Raw genomic sequence first — 15,889 nt, 5'->3', positions numbered from 1 at the left:
AATGAGATTGAGAGGAAAAATAAATCAGCCATGATTGAATGGCGGAGCAGACTCAATGGGCCAAATGTTCCTATGTCTTATGGTCTTACCATAAAATCAGGGAGACAAGGAATTTATGGATAGCTTTGCTTGTGGTTTCTACAGAACCACCCAAGAATTCTTTGGTACCACATAAATAAGCAAGCCTATACATCGGAACTCTGCACTGGTATTTACTTAGCAAAGCCACAGATTGCTATCTTTTTTTCCCACCAAAACAAAAGTAAAAATTTATCACTTTTTAACTCAAACACACACACAATCACTATAGTTCTCTAAGTATTCATAGTTCCTCAATACTTTGGCATTATGTGCTGCCTTCTGGGTCTAGCATATGTTACTGGCATTTAACATGTGGAAATCATAAATATTGTTTTATGTATGGAGAGGGTGAACAATTCAGTGAATGAGTGGCAATTTGCAGTGTAGATCAATCTTCAACTTCAGTCAAATTTTCCATTCCTCTTTGAATACAAGTATCTTCCTCAGTAAATGTTATAGTTGGGTTTTTACAATTGGAAGCAATGCCTTGTATCTATATGACCCATTCATCTTTTTGCAAAACTCCTTTCTTTGGTGTATTTCACACATTTAACAAATCTGAAAGTTCAGATATACCCCAGATGCCTTTGCATTTTGTGATAAGTTCATAAGCAATATTGTCTGCATTGATTATTGAAACAAAGGAAATGTTGTTGCATTTTCAAAATCCCATTCCATAGAAAACACTGCAAACTCAGTAGGCAAACACGAGGAAATCTGCAGATGCTGGAAATTCAAGCAACAACACACACAAAATGCTGGCGGAACACAGCAGGCCAGGAAGCATCTATAGGGAGAAGCACTGTCGACATTTCGGGCCAAGACCCTTCGTCAGGACTAACTGAAAGGAAAGATAGTAAGAGATTTGAAAGTGGGGGGAGGGGAAAATGCAAAATGATAGGAGAAGTCCGGAGGGGGTGGGGTTAAGCTAAGAGCCGGAGAGGTGATTGGCAAAAGTGATACAGAGCTAGAGAAGGGAAAGGATCATGGGACGGGAGGCCTCTCTAACTTTTGTTAATACTCCTCCTCCCCTTCTTACCCCATCCTTGATATATTTAGCTTTCTCCCCCCTCCTTTTTTTTTCTTTCTTTCTGCTCATCACTCTGCCTGTTCTCCATCTCTCTCTGGTGCTCCCTTCCCCGTTTCTTTCTCCCTAGGCCTCCCGTCCCATGATCCTTTCCCTTCTCCAGCTCTGTATCACTTTTGCCAATCATCTTTCCAGCTTTTAGCTTCACCTCACCCCCTCCGGTCTTCTCCTATCATTTTGCATTTTCCCTTCCCACTCCTAATTTCAAATCTCTTACTATCTTTCCTTTCAGTTAGTCCTGACGAAGGGTCTCGGCCCGAAATTTCGACAATGCTTCTCCCTATGGATGCTGCCTGACCTGCTGTGTTCCACCAGCATTTTGGGTGTGTTGCAAACTCAGTAGGCCTATATTATTTTCCATTATTAATAACTGGGATATCTGGCATTCCAAATTCAGCAAACTTACTTTGAAGTTCATTGAAGACACTGCTAGTCATAGTTGAAGCAAGTCAAATCACTTGAGTAAACTCACAAATACAATAAGGAGACTGTGGCCATGTAACTCACAAACATGAAGACCAACCTTCACCCAAGGCCTCCGTTGAAGTAAGGAACCCTTATTTGGTGAATTCTAATATCACACTTTGTATTTTATTGTTTAATCCCTTGCCGATTGACACAGCCTCAAATTTCATGAAAAGAACCTTCCATACTAATATGAACTTTACTGTTAAACAAAGTAACCAAATGAAATTGAGCAAAATGAGCTTTTTATGGAGTACTTTGTTAATCACTTTCAAAGAAACATATTGAAGAACTATCTGAAAGAAGTTAAATAAATAATGCTACTCATGTCACCTCACTGAGCACTACAACAGCATATATTCCTGAGGTCATAGATCCCTTTACATAATGAGAAAGTATGCTTTCATGTCATATATTTTGATCCATGGAAATAATTTAGAAAATGTGCAGCTCAGGTGGTTGTTGGTTGGGTTTAGTTGTTCTCCAACCTTGGCAATTTACTAGCAAAAGTTTCATCACCATATGGAGAGACATCATCAGTTAATTATGGTGACCTCTAAATGCTTGGCCTTTGTATACTTATCAATCAGCTGATTGGTCATCATTATGGAACCTTATATGTAACATAGGGAGGAATTCTCCTCACCGATTTTTGTGTGCCGAACTCCGTGTGTTGTGATCTGGAATTGATTCTTTTTGTGAGCCAATGCCGGCAAAGTTCCAGACCACAATGCACAAAGTTTACCACACAACCAGTCAGCAATGAGACTTGCTCCTACATCATAACTGAGTGTCCATAATGATGACAAATCAGCTGATTGATAAAATTATTAAGGCCCAGCATTCAGAGGACACAGCTCAATTAAAAGCACACTGATGATGTCTCCTCATATGGTGATGAGTGCTTGCAAGTAAGTTGCCAAGATCAGAGAACAACTCAACCCCACCATTTTGATCCATCCTTATACTGTGTCTTTCTAGCATTTCCTTTTCATTAACTTGGGGATGATGTTAAATTAGATTGAGCTTTTGCCTTAAATATTAGACTTTTTCCCGCTCTATGCAAGGGCTTATGTTCACCACTGAGGGTTTTCTCCCAGTCTATTCTATACCAGAAAGGGCACTGAGACTCATTCTGTAATTAGAAGAGAGGAAAGTGGAATTTATAAGAATACGAGAGCACAAGAAATATAAGCATGGTTAAATTTTTGGCCTCACAATCTTGTGCATTCAGAATGATTATGTCTGACTAATCTCTTAATGCTACTTTGCTGCTTAATCCCCAAATGAATGATACAAACTGATTAAAACCATTAACACAGCATTCATACTCTCTGAGGTGAAATATTATAAATATTTATCACCCCCCAATATATCAAAATGTCTCCTCATCTCGACCCCAAGACTTAGATCTAGATTTTCCAACTGGAAGGCAGGGGATTTCAGCATCTATACTGTTAATCTCTCTCAGAATCTTATATTTCTCAAGGAGGTCTGTTTACATTCCTCTAAACTCTATTCAGTATAGGATATAACTAGTTAGATCATAAAACATTTTTTTCCATTCCAGTTCTCCCCAGACTGCATGACTATTCACTTCCAGAAAGTTCAAAGGGTGAGAGTGTCAACTTCTCAGACATTAAGATAATATATTCAGATTACAGTTCAAGTAACATCAACCAAAAGTAAATTCACCAAATTTAAATAAATGTATCTTCTAATAATATCTAAATAGAAACATGTCAAATAGTCATATTGGCCTATGTCACTCAGTCTACTTCAGTATTCCCCAACTTCCTCTGAAATGCCCTTTGAAACTTTAACCCTGTTCTCCATTGAGATATTGGGATGTAAATACATTTTGGCCTGTAACATAAATCGAATCTATCAATTCAAAGAACTAGTTTAACATCAGCAATTTTGAGGTGTTGGTTCTCAAGAAGTACAATTTAAGGCCTCTATATTGTGACTGCCAAACACCTGCTGAGAAATATGGATCATAAAGAGAAGCCACCCTCATTGTTCCATTCAGGGTAGGCATTCGGCATGAAAAAAAAATGCTCACCAAACTCCTGCAGAAGTCCTCTTCAGCATGCTATTGGATATTATCCTTGCCCCTTTTGTGCAATTGTAATTTCTACCTTATTAATTCAGCTGTGCCACACGTAGTTCAGCTTCACTCTTGTCTTCACATTTAAGATGGTTTGCCATCTCTACTACTTCCCGAGTACATGTCATCTGATCATCAGTGAGCACTCACATCCCAGAACTCTTTCATGACCGGTGAGCTAATCCTATGAGCCAATATGCTGCTTTTTGATCTACTGCATTAACATAGTAAATATTCTATGTGCATTCTCCTGCAATGCAATGTGTAACTAGTCTGCGTGCAGAATGTTCAGAATTAAAGAATTCCATTTACCTTTATACCTGCCATTGTCTCAGTTGTTTCATTATCATTTCCAGAAATAGCCTTGAGCCTGGAATCCTATTTTAAGTACCTGGCTATGAGGATTAAGTACCATTAACACAGGAGATTCTGCAAATGCAGAGAATTCAGAGCAACAGGCACAAAATGCTGGAGGAACACAGCATATTAGGCAGCATCTATGGAGAGGAGTAAGCAGTCAACTTTTTTGGCCAAGACCCTCCATCAAGACTAGAATGTAATGGGTAGGAAGCAAGAATAAGAAGATGGGTGAGGGGAAGGTGTACAAGGTAGCGAGTGATAGGTGAAACCAAGTGGGGGGGATGAATGAGAAGCTGGGAGGTGATAGGTGGAAGGGGTAACAGGCTGAAGAAGAAGGAATCTGATAGGAGAGGAGAGTGAACCCTGGGAGTAAGGGAAGGAGGAGGGGCACTGGGGGCAAGAGATGGACAGGTGAGGGGAAGGGAAGAAGTCGTAATAAGGGAACCAGATTGTGGAATGGAAAAAGAGAAGGGTGGGAGGGAAGAAATGACTGGAAGTTAGAGGAATCGATGTTCGTGACGTCAGGTTGGGGCATTATTTAGTTCAATCATTTTACCATTATTTAGTTTTGAAGCATTAAAAACTAAGTTCTTATAGTCCTGTTTGACCACTCTCTTTGTGAAAGTACTCTTATCTATTTTAAATAAAAATTAAATAATTTAAAATTAATTAACATTAGGAGTGCTTTCATGGTCCAATGCTGTTGAATGGAGCACAGAAAAAAAAACTCACCATGGTAAAAACACCTACTGCAGCAAGCATATCCCTTCTTTTTCCTAATCAAAGATTATATATCCACTGTTGATAATCTTATAAAAATTTGTCAACTACAGTTTAGTTATGGTCTTTAACTGCAACACATGTTGAATCTTTAGAAAAGCCACCACAGCAATAATGTGAGGAAGACATCCCTGGGCCAATTTTAGACACAGTTCTGATCATGAATAATAATTTAACCTAATGGCGAATTACCAAAAACAAATTTTTAAGGATCTAACTGCAAAAACAAAATGGTAAATTACATCATTTGATGAGACACTGCAGACACTGAAAACTGGAACAGCACACGAAGCATTAAGAAGCTCAATGTGTCGGACAGAATCTCTGGAGGGAAGCGATAAAGGGTCTTGACACAAAGTGTCACCATCTACTTTCCTCCATGGATGCTGCCTGGCCATCTGAGTGTTTCTGGCACTTTTTTGAGTTATACCATCAGGGGCATTGTTTTCTTAGTGCTACAGAAGATCAAGGTAGCTCATGCACGTTGCTCACTGGAAGTGCTAGAAGACACACTGGATAAGAAAAAAATCACTGTGGTGACTCTCCCAACTTGAACAAATGAGAATGGAAGCAAGCAAAATCTGTTTCATCCAGACTGGTAGTGGTGGAGTTATTCTGAAGGCATTGATGCTTCTGGTAAAATGTAGAAAAAATTGTTCCCACTGCATAAATCAGTTTCAACCCTCTTGTTTTAAATCCTGCTTCAGAGCACATCAGGTTGAATGAGGCATGAAATGAAAAGCAAAATAAAACCCCAAGTATTGGAAATCTGAAACATTAGGCATGTCAGAGAGTACTTGTGGAGAGGTACACAGAGTTAACTTTTCAGATTGATTATGTTAACTCCGTTTCTGTTTCCAGCATTTCCAGCAGTTTTGTTTTCGTTTGGAATAAGACAATATTTGCATTTATTTGAGGTGGACTAGCTCTGACCAAGTCATTTTCAGGTATGAATGCAGAGTTGATTTAAAGAGAATAACATTGCTGCTGCTTCACAATTAACAGTATATGCAACTAAAATTCACAACCATGCAGAATTAGTGAGAGTAAAGATTACAGTATATAAAAAGAAATGGAACCCTATGGAAATCTCATTTTAGACCTATGCTTGGGTATTATTCAAGAAGTCATTATGCCAAAATATTTAGTCTTCTGAATGAAAAATAAAGACTTTATAGAGTAAACATAACTCCAAGTTCAAATTATGAAAAGCAAAATGAAAGATTATGAAGTAATAGCAATTGATCTTTTTTTTTCTAATAAATTCTGTTTGCTGATGATGGTCCTTCTCATTTACCCTTTTGAACAAACAGTAGCCATATTGAACTCAAGGTTATGCACAATTCGAAGATGGTCACTGCAGGATCATTAGCTTCATTGGGCAGCAGTTTAGTGGTTAATAGCAGTGATTAATTATTCAGTTGCAATCAAGTTTCAGAACTTTGGCTATATACAACCAAGCTGTTCCTCATGTCGCTGATTGGAGGCTTCTGTGAGTTGAATGATTAAGTAATCACAGTGCTACAGTGCTTCTTACAGATGGCTGCAGTTATCTGAATGATTAAACCCTTTTGGTAAACTAGCAACATTTTTACTAAAAATACAGACTGCGAGCACAGTTCTTTCACAATTTCCCAAGACAACTGAATTACCCAGTGACCTGTAAAAGAGCATATTATCCAGTCACAAAACTTCATAAAAGCGCAGAAAGTGTGATATATTATAGGGTCAACATGCATTACATAAGTACAAGCTGTTTTGGTATAAAGCTGAAATGTAGAACTTGTCAAACCCTTGGGCATTTTGTCTAATGGCCTCATTATGCTTTGTCTCAAAGTACAAGTCATTTTTTTTTGCTTTATACTGTGGTGCATACACGAAGATTTTGCAGCTTTTGGTAACTTCCACCTCTTTTCCAACATTGAAACCAAACCTTTGCATTATCTTGATATTGTTATGGTGTCCACTTTTTAACAATACCATCCCCCCCACCACCTCAGATGAGGAGTTTAAATACATGATTAAGTGCAATGGCAATTCAAAACTATTTTTATGTATAAGAATGAGATTATGTTCATGGTATTAAATTACATTTGATGTGTGTTTATAGTGTGGGAAAGTTAAAATGGAGAGCCACATAAGACTGAAAAAATCCTTTAGAGTGCAACATTTTTAGCTGACTTTTAACAAAAATAAGTGGTATTGAACTCTTAACTTCAGCAGGTTAAATAATATAAGTATGTTTTAGTGGTAATCATGCTTGTGAAGTGATGTTAGTGTAATCTCACAGAACAGGCTCTTCGATCTGCAAGTGAATAATCTCTTAAAATGTGCCAGCAGCTGGGTTTGGAAGTTTGGAATTAACTTGATACTAGCAATTACTCAGCAGCTGAAAAAAAAGTCTGATGTGTAATTACCAGTACTTTGTCTTTGCTGTTTAAAGCAATGAAAGAAATGAAAATAGCTTCCATTCATTTGGCTCCCTGAGACATTGGAATGCAGTAAGGTCGCCTGAGGGATGTATGTGAAGAAGGATACCTATAGTGCAAATGAACATAGCTTTGTCATTGCCAGAATGGCATACCCTATCAAAAAGCAGAAAGCAGAAAGATGCAACATTTCAGAAAAAATGTACAATATATTTAGCAATGGGATTTACTATTCATTGAGAATGTTGAGTCTGATTGGTGCACTTAATACATCATGTGAGCTCATTAAAGATGCAAAACTGTACACTACATATAAACCTCAGCAATAACGACACTTTCTTATGAGTATTCATTGTAGCTATGGTTTTTATGACAAAAATGCTATCTTCAAATATAAGGGATGTTATTTAATAACAACCATGTGCTTCTGTTGTCCAACCAACACCAAATAAATTCAGTCAAAACTCATTTTGCATGGGGAAATATGTTGCTGTTATAGCTTAATAGCATTGACTTAATACACTAGTCTGCTTTTGCAATACGTGTTGACTTTTCCAGTAGACATTGGCTTGGAAGCAGTCTGCATACTTTAAAACTCAACTGCCCAATATAACATTATCTGGATGCCAAATAGGAGGAACAACAATAAGTAGCTCAGTTTGGGGAAAAAAAAGCAAAATTAGTGGTTAACGGAGGAGAGCAGGTCCTTTCAGACCAGTCCACAAGATGAGAGTGATCATGACCAAGGCAAGGAGCTCCAGCTTCAGGGAGATAATGCTTTGCTATATACCTGCTGTGTTAACAGCCTAGTTCTACCACAGCTTGGAGCAGAACTGGCAGAGCTAGAAGTCTTCAAGAATAATCTCCAGCTTGTGCTAAATCAAGAGTCATGCTGTTGCTAGGTAGGGGGACTGGGAATTGAAAGTAGAGAAGAGCGTATACATTGCCAGTAAAGAATTCTTGTTAATTTTGTCATACTTTTTCTATTTCATCTTACTACTTTTAAGGTAAATTTTCACATGCAGACCCTGAATTTCTCTTCAACCTTTTTATCCATTAACACTGAGTAAAAATCACAGCTAGCAGTTTTTAAAATTTGATGATATCTTCTGAACATGGTACAACCCCAAAGTGAGAACTCTCTATGTTTTTGTAAGAACTGTTCTGAGAACATTCGCTTTGCTAAGAAATAAGATTAGTTCTTTTTGTTTACTGTTAGTGTAAGATTTTCAATTTCACACTGCAGACACTGACAAGCAGTGGTGTGGCTTGGTCATCATTGTATCATCCTGGTTTTCCGAAAGTCATTCCCATATCTGAAGTAAGGTGAACTTACATGGACAAAACACTGCATTTGCTTAAATTATTAACTTCTTCTCATGAATTCCAAAACAACAAAGAGTGAGTTGATTAAGAGTGTGTTCAGCAGCAAGAGAATATCTGAGATGGATGCATCAGGATATCCTTTTTTACTTCTTGAGTGAGCTTCTTCTTCAACTGGATCCTTGACTTCCTCACCAGGAGACCACGGTAAGTGCAAATCGGAAATAATATCTCCTCCTTGCTGACAATCAACATTGACATACCTCAAGGAGGCCTGCCTAGCACTCTTCTCCACTCTCTACAACTGTGACTGTGTGGCTATGGATGGCTGAAATGCTATTTATATATTTGCTGATGACCCAACTATTGTTGGCAGAGTTTCAGATGGTAATGAGGAGGTGTACAAGAGTGAAATAGATCATCTGGTTGAGTGATGTTTCTAAAACATCCTTCCACTTAACATCAGTAAGACCAAGGAACTGATTGTGAATTTGAAGAAGGGGAAGTCATGGGGATGATTTCACGAGTCCTCATCGAGGGATCAGAAATGAAAAGGGTGAGCAGTTTTAAGTTACTGTTGTCAACATCTCTGAAGATCTATGCTGGGCTCAACATATTGATGCAATTATAAAGAAGACATGACCGCAGCTATATTTCATTATCAATTTGAGGAGACTTGGCATGTCACCAAATTTCTGCAGATGTACCACAAAAGCATTCTAACAGGTTGCATATCAATTGGTATGGAGGGACCACTGCATAGGATCGGAAAAATTTGTAAACTCAGCCTTCTCCATCATGGGCATAGGCCTCCCCAGCATCAATGATATGATACCTTCAAAAGATAATGCCTCACATAGGCGGCATCTATAATTACAGGACCCCATTACCCAGGACATGTCCTCTTCTCATTGCCACCATGAAGGAAGAGGTATAGGAGCCTGAAGGCACACGTTCAACATTTCAGGAAATGCTTGTTCCCTCCACTATCAGATTTCTGAATGGACAATGAACCCATGAACACTACCTCACTATATCTTTTATGCTCTCTTTTTGCACAACTTAATTAATTTAATTTTTTATGTATGATTTCTTACTGTAATTGATTTTTTTATTATGTATTACAAAGTACTCCTGCTACAAAGCAAAACATCTCACGGCATTTATCTGTGATATTAAACCTCATTCTGAGGTCTCAATGGCAGACAATAAGAGTAAGTAGAGTTTGGGACAAGGATATTGAAGGCTGCTGAAAGTGTGGAAGGCACAAACTCTAATGGTATAGAGGCTGCTGCGCAGTGCAGAAAGAGGTTCAAGAACTTCACAAATTTGACTAAAGTCAAGGCATTATTCTCCTCATTCATCTTGTCCAACATTGTCACTTTTTATCCTTAATTGAATGAAAGGGAACCAGTATTATTCTTGTTAACTATATAGCACTACGTAGAGCCCTGCCAAAGGAGAGCTATTTATTTCATGGGGGACTTGTTAAGGTGAACCAACACGTGTAAATATTGTAATCATAGAGCGACACAACTAGCTGAATGAAACAACAGAAGAACCACCTACCAAGAGCATATAAGAGGATTTGCTGATATTGGAAGGCTCACAAAATGAGGTACGAGAAGCAAAGCTGAAATCCCATAGGAAGGTGATAAGGTAAGAACAAAGATGAGCACAATTGGATTTGGTTTCATGTGAAATAGTGAAATATTTTCATGAGAATTGACACAACCAGTTGGAGAAAATCCTCATTTATATTCCATAAGGATTCATACTTCTGCTAAAGAACTCGCCAGCAAGCCTATTTTGTATTCTTTTCTTGAATGTTTTAAAATATTACTTTAATATAGTTAATTTGCTTCACAGATGCGTTTGTGTGAGTAACCTTTTTTTGTATTCTTAAAATCCTAGATGATGAAGAAAAAAAAATCATGATCCTGTAGAGCTATTTTCCATTCAATTTAAAAACCATCTGGTCAATCTTCACCAATTCTATCTATGCACTTAACACAATCTAGCAGAAATCCAATAAAGAAGATTTCTGTTGCATTCTGAAGCAATTAGCCTTTCTCCCTCATGGTGTGGAGAAATGACTATCCTTATCTAAAGTAAGCAGTTAAGATCATGCCTCAAAATCAAAATGCTTCAGGAACATTGAAGTCTTAATTATTTACCTCCCCATGTCTGATATTATGGTTTTATGTAGTTATTTGTAATATAATACAGAAACATTCTCATACCATCCAAAATTCTCTAGAGGCTGTAGCACTCTGAAAATACTTGCAGATAAATGACTCAAAGTGAAATACTGAGGGCATTACTAATTTATGGGGTGGCTGCTTATCACTTCTTATAAAGGTATATTGAGGTTAATCTAACATATTAATTACCCAAGCTTCAGAAACCTAATTAGAACTGGAGTAGCTTAGTTATCTGATATAACATGCATGCACCATGGTTATTGTTAAAGTTAAGTTTTCACTTAATAATGCAAAAAATATGCTCAAAACTAAAATGTAATTAATCTCTTAAACATTCTTTGGATCTATGCACCGTACTGAACTGAATTAAACAAAAGCGCATAGCAATGAACATGCGACAATTAAAACAAAAAAGAACATGTATTTTTATAACTCATTTCTGGATGGACTTCGAGAACATAATGCAGAAAATGTAACAGTCAATTTACACAGAGAAAAATCCTATCACCATACAAGAGACAGATGAACTAGATAATTTGTCTATTTGTGACATTGACTAAGAGATAAACATTGGCCAAGAGTATCAAAGTGAATTCTGCTAACATATTAGCAAAATACTGTGTTGGGATTTGTGTGGATAAAGGAGTCTATATTTATTGGTTAATCTGATAACTAGCTGCTTGATAGACATACACAAGTACAAATCAAACAATCTTCTCCTACTATTCAGTTAACTATCTCTTAACCATCCATACATTCATGACAGGATGTCCATCACCTTCCACATTCCCATCTACTAGGTTCCTTCCCACCAATCATCAGTAACTAACTTTTGCTCACCCCACCAGACTGCCACACTCTAGCCCTCCCCAGCTTGCAGGCGAGCTTCTGTCATGTTTCTGCTATCAACTTCCAAATGTGGCTGCATCATTCCCTTACTGATCCCTGGTCCTCTTCAATTCCCAACCTCTCCCTACTCATCTTTACCCTATCCCACCAATGGCCTGTACCAAATAACTCATTGTCCCCTGGCCATCACCTCTAGGTCTTATGGTGAAGACGCAACCTCAAGCAGATTTCCTTGTTCTCTGGGCATTGAAAAGTGCGGGTAAGAATGGTGTCTGATTGTTCAACATCTGGTCAGTGACCTTGGGCCTAGTCTGCTATTAAATTCTGCAGCAGGTAATCTTCTGACAACACAGATATGAGGCACACCTTTCCCTTTCCATTTCCAAGCCAGTGCTCTTTACTATGCATTTGACTACACCACTGAATCATTCTAATTTATGCACATTATGGAATGGGACTTTACTCACATCTGACTCAGAAAGAGTAGTGTTATCAAAGGTTGTTATCTTCACCAAGGCACATTTTAGAATTCAAGTGGTATGGATCATCCCAAACACCAATCAACCATGTTGGTATATACTTATGAGTTATTTTAATAATACTCTAGTTCCCTATTGTGGTAAACTATGTATACCTGTCTGGACATGCCCCTCTGCTGACTGCTCCTGTGGCTCCTCCCACAGACCCCTGTATAAAGGTGATTGGGGCACTGCTCCTCCCTCAGTCTTCAACATGGTCATGCTCCCTTTTCCCTGTTAATAAAAGCCTATTGTTCACTTCCAGTCTCCTAGAGTTATTGATGGTGCATCACCTATATATAAAAAAAACTTCTTAAATTTGTTCATTCAAATGCATGAATTGATGATGACCATTACACACTAGACAAGTAAGTCAATTCAAGTCACCTTTTATTGTCATTTTGACCATAACTGCTGGTACAATACACTGTACAAAAGAGACAAAGCTTTTCAGGACCATGGTGCTACAAGAAATGATACAAAAACTGCACTGAACTATGTGAAAACAACACAGAAGAAAAAGAAACTACACTAGACTACAGACCTAACCAGGACTGCACAAAATGCACAAAACAGTGCAGGCATTACAATAAATAATAGACAAGACAATAGGCACAGTAGAGGGCAGTAAGTTGGTGTCAGTCCAGACTCTGTGTATTGAGGAGTCTGATAGCTTGGGGGAAGAAATTGTTACATAGTCTGGTCATGAGAGCCCAAATGCTTCAGAGCCTTTTCCCAGACGGCAGGACGGAGAAGTTTGGATGAGGGATGCGTGAGGTCCTTCAAAATGCTGTTTGCCTTGCGAATGCAGCGTGTAGTGTAAATGTCCGTAATGGCGGGAGGAGAGAACCCGAAGATCTTCTCAGCTGACCTCACTATCCGCTGCAGAGTCTTGCGATCTGAGATGGTGCAATTTCCAAACCAGGCAGTGATGCAGCTGCTCAGAATGTTCTCAGTAGAACCCCTGTAGAATGTGATGAGGATGGGGGGTGGGAGCTGGACTTTCCTCAGCCTTCCCAGAAAGTAGAGATGCTGCTGGGCTTTCTTTGCTATGGAGCTGGTGTTGAGGGACCAGGTGAGTGAACACCAAGAAATTTGGTACTATTAACGATCTGTACCAAGGAGCCATCGACGTTCAGCAAGGGGTGGTAATTTTACATTGATAGAAATTAATTCTTTCTCCTTAAAGAATCTACAGTATGACTGTATATGGTTTTCCTGGGTAACGCAGCTTCAATTGACCTCTAATGATATGAAGTAGAGTGGTAGGGTCAGAGAAGTGGGCACTGACACCAATGGAGTTTTATGAGTAAAATATCTATGGTCAACCTTTGAATAGAATTTAACTGCAAAGGGAAACGCAGGCTTACTTGTTTGTTAACCTTTACAATTGGCATATTTTACTTTTGTGAGCTGTTTTGAACCACTGTCATATAATGCAAAATAAAATCATAATAAAATGCATAATAAAATCTCTCTTTAATCAACTATGTACTTCCTTTATAAATGGACAATAATGTAGTCAGGAATCTGATCCTTTTGGGGGTAAATGTTTCTTGGCTTTATGCACATGCGGAATTTCCTACTAGAGTACATGATACACTACTGTGGCACTGTACTACATACAGAGCTAGAGACGACACGCAGTCAGTAAGTCGTTACGAGACTAGTTTATTCAAACTTTGCGGCGCTGACATTTAATCCCTAGCGTCCACCCTCTCCGGGCAGAAATTATATCAGAGGTGCATTACCAAAGTCTCCCCCCGCGTGCTGGCTATTTGTGAGCCAATTCGCCTACACAAACCGCGCCCCCCCGCCAGAACCGGTGATACACCCCCCAATGTCCACAGTCTAGATCAGCCTCTGTTTGGGAGGTCTGCCTCTGCACCGTGGTGCCTGCACCTCGACCGACTGCGCCAAGTCTACATGGGCTGGTTTGAGTCGGTCCACCGTGAAAACCTCCTCTCTCCCCCCCAGTGTTCAGAACGTACGTGGACCCGTTGTTGCCCAGTGTCTGCCCCTTCGTACAAACACAAACTTACAGTCCTGCAGGTCTTTGGGTACATGGGTCGGGGTCCGTCCATGCTGTGAAGTTGGTACGGGGGCCAAGTTGCCGAGCCTTTCGCATAGTCTGTCCAGGACTGCCGCAGGTTCTTCCTCTTGCCCCCTTGGGGCTGGTATAAACTCTCCCAGGATGGCCAGGGGTGCGCTGTACACCAACTTGGCCGACGAGGGGCACAGATCCTCTTTGGGTGCTGTGCGAATTCCAAGCAAGACCCAGGGAAGCTCGTCCACCCAGTTAGGTCCTCCCAGGCGGGCCATGAGGGCCGACTTCAAGTGACGGTGGAAGTGTTCCACTAGTCCTTTCGACTGTGGGTGGTAGGCAGTTGTGTGGTGTAGCTGCTTTCCCAACAGGCTGGCCACAGCCGACAGGCTGGAGGTGAACTGGGCGCCTCCATCGGAGGTAATGTGGGCCGGTACCCCGAAGCGTACTCCCAGGTTACAATCAGTGCTCGGGCACAGGAATCGGCAGATGCGTTGGCGAGCGGGACCACCTCTGGCCACCTGCTGAACCGGTCTACCATAGTTAAGAGGTACTGCGCTCCTTGGGACACTGGTAGGAGGCCCACGATATCCACGTGAATGTGGTCAAACCTCCGGTGGGTGGGTTCAAACTGCTGTGGTGGGGCTTTAGTGTGCCGTTGCACCTTGTCTGGCACTGCGCGCACATTCTGGTCCATTCACTGACCTGCTTGCGAAGTCTGTGCCACACAAACTTGCTGGAGACCAGCCAGATGGTTGTCCTGATAGATGGGTGCGCCAAACCATGTATGGAGTCGAAAACTCACCGCCTCCAGGCTGCCGGGACGATGGGGCGAGGTTGGCTGGTAGCCACGTCACACAGGAGGGTCCTCTCACCTGGGCCTACGAGAAAGTCCTGCAGCTGCAAACCCGAGACTGCAGTCCTGTAGCTGGGCATCTCATCGTCTGCCTGCTGTGCCTCCGCCAGTGCTGCATAGTCCACCCCCAGGGACAGGGCCTGGACAGCTGGTCTGGAGAGTGTGTCCGCCATGACGTTGTCCTTCCCCGAGACATGCTGGATGTCTGTCGTGTACTCGGATATGTAGGACAGATGTCGCTGCTGGCGAGCCAACCAGGGATCAGACACCTTCGTGAATGCGAAGGTCAACAGTTTGTGGTCCATGAATGCGGTGAATGGCCTGCCTTCTAAGAAGTACCTGAAATGCCGGATTGCCAGATACAGTGCCAACAGCTCCCAGTCAAAAGCACTGTACTTGAGTTCGGGTGGTTGTAGGTGCTTAATGAAGAATGCCAGGGGTTGCCAGCGCCCCTCGATGAGCTGTTCCAGCACCCCACCGACTGCTGTGTCAGATGCGTCCACCATGAGGGTCATCAGAACGTCCATTCTGGGGTGCACCGGCATCGCGGCATCTGCCAAGGCTTCTTTGTGTTACGTCCGTGGCCCCCTCCTTTTTGAGAATCGTAAGATCACTATTAAGTCAGATCAGGAGACCCAGGAAATGAGAGAAAGACATGCAGAATCCACAAAGAGTTTGGAATGTGTCCTGGCCTCCGAAAGGCAGATCCTTTGATAACGGCTATTGTCTCTTGGAGACAGAATTGTGTATTGAATACTGTACGATGCATCAAAACCCCCAGGC

This window comes from Hypanus sabinus, chromosome 10, assembly GCF_030144855.1.
Source record: "Hypanus sabinus isolate sHypSab1 chromosome 10, sHypSab1.hap1, whole genome shotgun sequence".
Classification (NCBI taxonomy): Eukaryota; Metazoa; Chordata; class Chondrichthyes; order Myliobatiformes; family Dasyatidae; genus Hypanus; species Hypanus sabinus.
Note: the sequence above shows the minus strand (reverse complement) of the source record.